Genomic DNA, 9,010 nt, shown 5'->3' on the forward strand with positions numbered 1-9,010 from the left:
CCCTGGTGAGCTCTGTTTTCCTCAACTCTTCACTATAATATAACCAAGGAAACAAACAAACAATGTCTAAAGCTTGATAACTTAAATAATTAATTCAAAGAAGGAAGTGGCTTTGGCAACACAAAAGTTAAACAAGATATAAGAAAATTACATTTATCTTAAAAGTCTCATACCTGTCCAGATCTTTACGTTGTGATTAATATCCTAAAATCTGTACGAAGTCTTGTTCGAGTTTAATTTGGAGCAGAATTGTGCTAAGCCCAGGTTTTTAACAGGCATGATGGGTGATTTCTTTTAGCTTTTATTCATGTGATAAAATTACATACATATTCCTATTCAGATTATGCACGCATGACTTTTTTTGTTGTTTGTTTTATTTTAATGGCTGATTTATGTAATCTTGGAGGCCAGTATTACAGGCAAAGGGGGAGTTTTTATTTCTTGTTCCCTTCCTCCTTGGACAAAGTCTTGATGATCTCCTCCCCGTTGGCTTGGTGGCCTCTTGGGTGCTTCCTTGGTCTTATACCTGTGGGCGTCAGCCTGGTCAGCCAGGAGCTTCTTGAAGGCCTGGTCTGCCTTCCATGAGAATCTGCTTGTTTTTGAACACATTCGTTTTCACCTTCAGGTACAGGCTGTGATATGTGGTGATTGATCTTTTAGATTCACGGTATCTTCTGAGCAGCCAGCACTGGATCCTCATTCTCTTCTTCTACATGACCTGCCCTGGCATTTGGGCATTGGCTGTACCCTTTTGTTTATCTATGTCCATGTGCTTGCCCTTCTGGCTGGCCAAGGTATTTTTCCAGCATGCAGCCTGGGAATGGACAGTCACAGGCTTCCAGATGATCAGCCTATCTTTGATCAGCTTCCGGATCTGCTGACGGGAGTTGGCATTGGCCATTTCATCGGTCTCATTGGGGTCCAGCCAGAGCTAGTCCTTGCCACAGTGGAAGATGTTAGAGGCAAGCCTCTTCTGAAGCCTGAGCATATTCATGGCTGTGGCCACAGCAGCAAAGGAAGGAGGAAAGAGCTCCGCGTGCATGACTTTCTGTAGCCCAGCTTAACTGGAGAATATTTATCATTCTGGAATGTTTACCTCTCAGTAACTGGTCACAAAAATGTAGTGAGTCAAACAAGACTGGTATAGAATTACACTCTGGTTTTCTTAGTTGATTTCAGTCACAGAAGGCTGAGGAATTGATCTGTCCACACAAACAGAACTAAGTGCAGTGGCCACCACTGTTTCTAGGTGGTTCTTGTTTCTGTGGTTCTATCTCTCACCATTCTCACAGAGGCTTGGCCAGCCTCCTTTCTATCTCCTGGATTGACATTTGCTGTCATCCAGCCAGTTATGCTTCACATTCATATAGACATGTCCCATTATGTTAGAGATTTAGAGCCTGTGGTGCCTTGCACTGGTTAACATCATTCTGTGATATTTATCGAGCACTCACAATGTGCTAGGTGCTGTAACACTGCCCTTATGATGGAGTCCAGCTGTGAGCACAGCACAACACAGCAGGTTGACACACTGGATGTTTTTCCTAGCTTTAATTTCTTAGGCCGAGATGGGATTATTGTCCCATTTTTCTTCTCCGTGAAGAGCATTTAACTTCATTCTATATTGTGTTCCCTGCCTGGCTACTGACAATCTGAAGATAATATCACTTGGTGCTTGAAGCTAGAAATCCTTATTTGTTCTGATATCATATAATTTATGTTCGCAATTTCAGGCAGGTACAGATTTCTGGTGTATGGTGTTTCTTGTAAGAACATTCAACAAATTTCTCTCAGCTTCTTTGAAACTAGAATTTAAACTCAAATATCTACATTTGGCTCAATAACCACAGACAGTAATGACACCTCTAAGTAGCTAATGCAGGCATGTAATGTGCTCATAGCCCTGATTTAACTTTATTTACAGTTTAAAATTGAATTGCAGTTGATTTATTGATATAATAGGCAGAGAGTGATTATCAAGCATCCATCACTGATAGAAGAAAAACCGATCAAATTATGTTCCAAGGTTTGCTTAAACCTAACCTAACTCATCACCTTATAAAACTCAGAGGATTTGAGTCATATGCTCCCACTAAAGTCAATGAGCCACAACTCCCACTAAACTCATATCTGCTTCCTTAAAGGCATTCAAGAGTTATACTAATTTGCATGACCACCAAGTTGTTATAAAAGGAAATGGCAATCGGCTGGAGATTTAGCGTCTGTCCCTCCTCCCCATGTATGTAGCCATGGTAATATTCTTCAGTGTTTATTGTAAATCCATAAATGGGATTGGTCCCAGGTTATCCATGAAATGGTATTGACCTGTATATATAACTCAGCTGGAAAGATGTGTAAAGGATGATGGTACTTTCAATAGTGACAAGCAGATTAGGAAATGTGTCCCTTTGGAGGGAGAACTGGGATCTGTCTGTGTTCCAGAAAACAATGAAATATCTTGATTAGAAGCAGGCGATGATGCTGACTTTGGTCTTAGACTTTCATAGCCCTACTCTTCAGAAGGAGAAAAAGAGTGAGATGGGAGAGAATATAGTAGAGCGACATCAGACATGTCACCCTGTGCCAGGGGTTGAGCACGGTGCCCTGGGGGCTGTGGTCTAAGAGTGGCCCGGGATGGATTTCCCTACATTCTTATCACTAAATATTGGCAAGATAAAGTTAAGAAATCTACTGCTATACTATTTCATAGGCTTGCTAATGTCATATGACAGCAGCGCTCATTCTCATTACCTGGGGACATTCTTAAATAAGAAGTTCTATGTTTATGTACTTGCAAATTATATACCCGGAGGTATACTTTTTTAAAAAGCTATCATTCTGTGAAGCATGATGTGAAACTTTTAAACATAATCTTTATATTCATCCTCATTTTTGTTGCTGCTAGTTATTTCATATATCTATGATGGAAAGTCTTGCTGTTGTCAGTAATTGCTATTTTAATTATACCTGAGCCCTAAGGAGGTTCAGAGAAAGAGCGTAATTATTAGAAATCCAAGGCCACAGAGCAGCTTGTTCAAGTTTGTTTTTATCACATTGTTCATTTTTACCTATTGTGTTCTACATTGTTAATTCTTAAGACATTCATCTGTACTTTAGAAAATGAAACTCCGTTTGAATTGTTCCCAACATAGAGTCCTCCAAATCCAGTAGACGGTGCTCATTGACTTCAAAGGACATTTCTTGTGCACTTAAGTGCCACAGGTAATGGAGAAAGATGAAAGAAATGCTTTCTCTAATTATACATAGGTACATATTCATTTTACTGTCCCATCCAATATTGCTGATCCTCCATGATAAACTTTTTTCCTTAATGAGTATATTTTATACTCATGTAACCTTGTTCATCCTCTGCCATGTTATGCACATTTACTTTCCCCATTATCCAAATATGCATTATTCAAAGAAAAGACAAGTAATGATAGGATTCAGATATCATTTTCAAGAATCTCTAAGTTGGAAGTGATGTGAATACAGAGAAACTCTCATTTAGCTTCTTTCATTTATAGCTGCAAACTATTCATAGAGGATACATAAGATTCTTTAGAGAGGAAGCTGCTAATCTCAAAATAAATATTTTCATTAAGAAGTAGAGACTAAATAGGTATTAGATCAGCTTTCTTCTAATGTCCAGTGTCAACCGGTATGCAGCACCCAGCCCATGCCAAGCACATGGTTGAAGCCCATTTGTTCTTGGTTCCTAACCTATCCATTGTTTTTCACTTAAATGTGTTTCCCATTAGTGTGTGATACTCCCCAGAAAGGATATATTCTCATGATATCCTATGGGTTGCCTTTTGTGCCCTTCATCTCATTACAAATCTATTCATTCTTTTACACACACACGCACACACACACACAAATGCTCCATTGATCATTTCAGCATCCACCTTTACATGTTGTCCATGCACCTGCTAACACCCATCTCTCTGTGTCTCCTTCAGGTCTTGGAATGCTCTGTAAAAAATCATGATTCTCACTGTAACTGTGACTAACATCAAGACCACTCTAAACAAACAGTTGGTACGTTGCATCATGGGAATTTAGAAGACACAGAAAGTACTGTGGGACATGAGATTCTCTATGTTAATTTCCATTGAAAAGATACTGTTTTTCAGTTTTACTTTGGGATGCGATGTGATGCTATGCATTACTATGTTTATTTAGATGTGGGTACATTTCATAGCTCGCAGAATATTTCACTGAGAAATCATATGAACATTGACAACTATTTTATTTTATTGTGAGAATGTGCTAGTTGGGTTATTCTAACAGGAAGGTGAAGTTCTAGCTTTAAATGCCATTATCTGTGCATGCTTGCTAGGCTTTTAACTTTGGTGCAGTGCTTTCAAAGATTACCAAGCCTCAGGCTACCTAGGGAGCATTAAGCACAGGCCATTGAGAGGGTAAACCATGCATGCTTTGTAAGCATGCACACCAGATACTCATATGAAAAAGAGCTGCTTTATGTATCCAATGATTGCGTTGCGAGCACCAGCACTTCAACCCTTCAGCTTAGTGAGAAACTCATTTCATATTCTATTTCATTCAACTGATATTTAGCCCCTAGAATAGTTTATGCAATAGTCTAAGTCCTAGAAATAGAAAGGTGAATATGCTGCCGTTCTTGTCCTCAAGGAACTTACGGCTTAGGGATAAGCCATATGCATCCATATAGCTGGTATCATGAATGAGATAAGTGTTAGCCAATTGAAAACTATAAATGGACATTTATGTTGCTCTATGAAGAGTGAGTTATAGTATGCCAGTAGGAAAGGTGGGAGGGAGGGGCCTATTGTGAAGAGGGCAGCATGATCCAAAGGCAGGGATGACAGAGCATGGGGTTTTACTCATGAGTGGGCTCCCGGAAGCTGTCAGGGCTGGAAATACAAGTTTGGGAAGTTATTGACTTGTTGACTGTTGCTAAAGCCATGGGAGGATATTATTGAAGAAAATACTATAGAGAAAATAAGGAAAATGCCAACAATAACAGACAAGTGTAGGAAGAGAATATGGTAAAAGGGACTAACAAAGAAAAGTCTGAGAAGTTGAGGGAAAAGCAAGCGTGGAGATCCTTAAGCCAAAGAAGGAGCTTGAAGAAAAAAGAAGGGTTGATATGCATATTCCATGGAAATAGATCTAAAAACACCATCTTAAAACATTGGTCCTCCTGCACATCAAAGGATTTTTGTTGTTGTTGTTATTTTAAGATGTTGTAAGATATCACTAAAAATGTAAATGTTCTCATAAGAGATTTTGTCCCATGTGGACATACTGAGTGTCAAATCAGTTTTTTTCTCTCAAATGTTGGAACCATGGCATCATTATAATTTTATAAGGATGCTGAGATTTAATTGTTTTTTATTTTTTTTAGTAGGCCTAGGGTTAGCCATGGACTACATTGAGAAGTATATGAAATCAGTTTTGGCATCCCGCCTTTATCCCCAGCCAAATTCTAGAAAAGATGGTCTGCTGGTACTTAAAAGAGAAGTGCTAATAACTCACAGCCAAAGTGAAATCACTCAGAAGGGTCTTGCCAAATCCCTCTTTGGAGTTTGATAGGTTGTAAAATCCCTCTTCTGTGTTTGATAGGCAGCATACAGATACTATCCTTAGTTTCAGGGAACTGCTTTCCCACAGAGAACTGAACAATTAGGGGAGCCTTAGGGGATTAGGCAAGTAGCGTTATCCAGGTGATCCTTCCATTTCTTGGGGGAGGATGCTGACCCTGCCTTGTTCAATATTTTCATGGCAACTTGGATGAAGTCCTAGGGAAAAAAAACAAATGGAGAGAAGCCACAGGGAGGCAGATATTGATTGTGTAAAAGGTAGTCCTGTCTCATAGTGACAGCTATCCAAAAATGATTTGGGTTTGTCAAACGCAGAAAGCTGATCATCACTGAAAACGTTAAGTACCGTAAAATCCTAGATGTTTTAGGGTCACTTTCTGCTTATGGGGAGAGATGGATTTGGTCACCACTGTTTTCTTTCCAATTCTGGAATTTTCTATTCTAAGGACATTCTATGTATCTGTATAATCTGGTTGTGCTTATGCAATAATCATGAAGGAAGAAACTTGCCCCAAGAATGATGTTCCCTTTGATCACTCCTTCCTACTTCTACCCCAACCCCACCCTTGATCCTGACTTTTTCAAGCAATTATTAATCACAAAGCACACTGGTAAAGAACTGTGGGAGAGTATCTATGGCATATTTAGCCCTTTTCGCTTATTATCTACAGCAGATTACATCTCAATGGTTCAACCTTTCTCTATCACTGGAGAAAAAAAAATCCTGTTTTTTAAGTTCTGAAAAGCAGGCAAATGTTAAGTGAATCATATATGCAGAGGGCTGAAACTGTGTCCTAGAAGTGATTCTCCTTAAGGTCAGGGACACATGCTTATTATATCTTCTTTCCAGAATCTGTATTTAGGGTATAGCCACTATTACATAGGATCAAATCATAACCTACATGCTCCCATATTGTCAGGCTTTGAACTGTCTGCATTAGGGCCACTAATTTACTTCACTCCACACCAATTAGTTAAACCAACTAGAGATTTAAATATATGCTTGCTCCTTTTGCAAAAAAAAAAAAAAAAATTACTTCCTGACAATCTCCCTGCTTCTCACTTGATTCATTTAGGGAAATAGACTCATGCCAAGCTTTTGCACAAGAACTTCATTTTAGAATTTCATACATTCTTGGATTCAGTGGATCAGAATCCTATTTTTTTTTTCTTTTCAGTTATATATTCAGGAAACGACATTAAGCTAAATAATCACATGATTATTGTGATAATTTAGGATTACTAAATATAGAACTTCATACTTGGCTAATTGCCAATGTTGTTTTCTGTCTCTTTTTTTGACATGATTTTCCTGTAGAAGAGACTCAGATGAGATGTTAAAGAAATTTTACAGAAATTCCATGGCTGTATTCTCTTTCCCTATCATGTATTTTACTTTTGGGAGCCCTCTTGGGTGCATTTAAAATGGTCTAGTTAGTCTGTTATCCCTTTAATCCACATGTTTCTGGAAACCAGTTGGCATTAACATTTGTGACAGGTATTTGAAAAGTTGGTGGCAAAATCACTTTCTTGAAAGGCAGAACAAAAGAATCAGGAGATGTAGGCATCTTCTAATGTCCTGTACAATTCACAATGATTTGTCCCCATTGTGGCTCTTCTTTGACCTATTAGTGAAAGGCAAAATTCTAAAGAAATGTTTAATTCGCATGTGCATTTAGTGTAACAAAAACTCTTGCCTTAACACACAGGCTGCATGGAGGGGCAGTCTGTGAATAAAAAAAGAAGTATTTACGTCTCCCTATAATTACTGTGGGTTTTTGTACTAGTACCCTTCATCTTATTAACATCACAGTAGGGGGGTGTCTCTGACTGAACAGCAGGCGCCTATCTGTCCTGCTCCTGGGGAGACTTTTCAAAGAGGTCTTCAAATACTGTTTGCTCCTTCTCGTGAACTTTGCAGTGTTCCATCCTTTAAAAAATAATTAAAGATCAAACTTATAAAACAGAAATGTCTAATTGATCAAGAGTCTTGAATTCGCTTTTTTGAAAATTACTTGGGTTTTGCCATAATAAACATAGGGCCCAGGTAGAAGTTTTGGCATTTATTGGAACTCTATAAAAAGCTTCCCCAAACGATGTTTTATGTAAACTTGGACACTGGAGCTTAGACTCTTGTCTATAATCCGTAAGTGCTTTCATAAAATTTTAAAATATGCAAACAATTCATTTTTGTTTATCTTGTTTGTTTTAACCAAGACTGAGAATCTCCTTATGTTGGCATATCATTAATGTATACGTAAATTAAATGATTCTTTTACTATTTGAATGATGTAAAAAATTTTAAAATAATTGTTATTCTCAAAAAGGACTGATGTTTTTGGCTTTGAAAAATGTTTGATGGAGTTTAGAAATTTTCTCACTATGAAAACTGACTTTCTAAGTTCAACTCTATGGATTTTCAAATGAGGACCTAAGACAGTATAGTTTAATTTAGATAAAAAATATACTGTTGAATGAAATGAGGGATCTTGGGTTTGAGTTATATTTGATTCTTTACATTAACTAAACAACTAGAGCACTTTAAAAGTCTTCAATTTTATAGCAAAGTGTTATTGCTTTAAATTATATTTCTCCTAGATCATTATATCTAAAAATGCATGCATTCATATGCTGATTGCCATGCTATTCACAAATTGCAAAGATGTTGAATCAACCTATATGCCCATCAATGATGGATTAGATAAAGAAAATATGGTACATATACATTAGGAAATATTATGCAGCCATAAAAAAGAATGGAATCATGTTCTTTGCAGCAAAATGGATGGAGCTGGAGGTCATAATTCTAACCAAATTAACACAGGAATAGAAAAAATATACTCCATGCTGTCACTGTAAGTGGGTGCTAACCATTGTGCACACACAGACAAACATAGGAACAATAAACAATACTAGAAGGGGTAGGGAAGCATGAGGCTGTGGGTTGAAAAACAACCCATTGGATACTATGTTCACTATATGGGTTCAATATACTCATGTAACAAACATGTCTCTAAAATAAAAGTTGAAATTGAAAAAAATTATATTGTCCTGCTTAACACTAAGTAAGGTTCAGTGTGAGATTTTCCCACAGTTTAATTGATTTGGAATATTAACCAAGACAGGTAGATTTCTGTCTATAAATATTTATACAACAACAAACCGTTGATTCAAACACAGTGAGATAGTACACTAAAAGTCGTGAGGGACTGGGTTAAGGAAAACTGAGTCCACAAAAGCGTCGTGGTTTCAAAGGCAGGAATTTTCTAGCACCATGTCTCCATCCACATCCCCATCCGGGAATGTAAAGTTCTTTGTTTGACTTTCCCAGACACAGGCTAGGTAGAAATTCCAGGTCAGCCTCTTTGTTCAAAAAGCCTACGAAAATCTCTGGGAGGAAGGGCCTCTGTTGCTGACCTACC

The 9,010-nt window shown here is 37.8% G+C and overlaps 1 pseudogene; it reads right to left on the reverse strand.

Annotated features, from left to right (window-relative positions):
- Window positions 1-434: 434 nt before the first annotated feature.
- LOC116552160 lies at window positions 435-994 on the reverse strand (annotated as a pseudogene).
- Window positions 995-9,010: the final 8,016 nt, after the last annotated feature.

Source organism: Sapajus apella, unplaced genomic scaffold, assembly GCF_009761245.1.
Source record: "Sapajus apella isolate SASKATOON/1434 unplaced genomic scaffold, GSC_monkey_1.0 scaffold11, whole genome shotgun sequence".
NCBI classification, from domain to species: domain Eukaryota; kingdom Metazoa; phylum Chordata; class Mammalia; order Primates; family Cebidae; genus Sapajus; species Sapajus apella.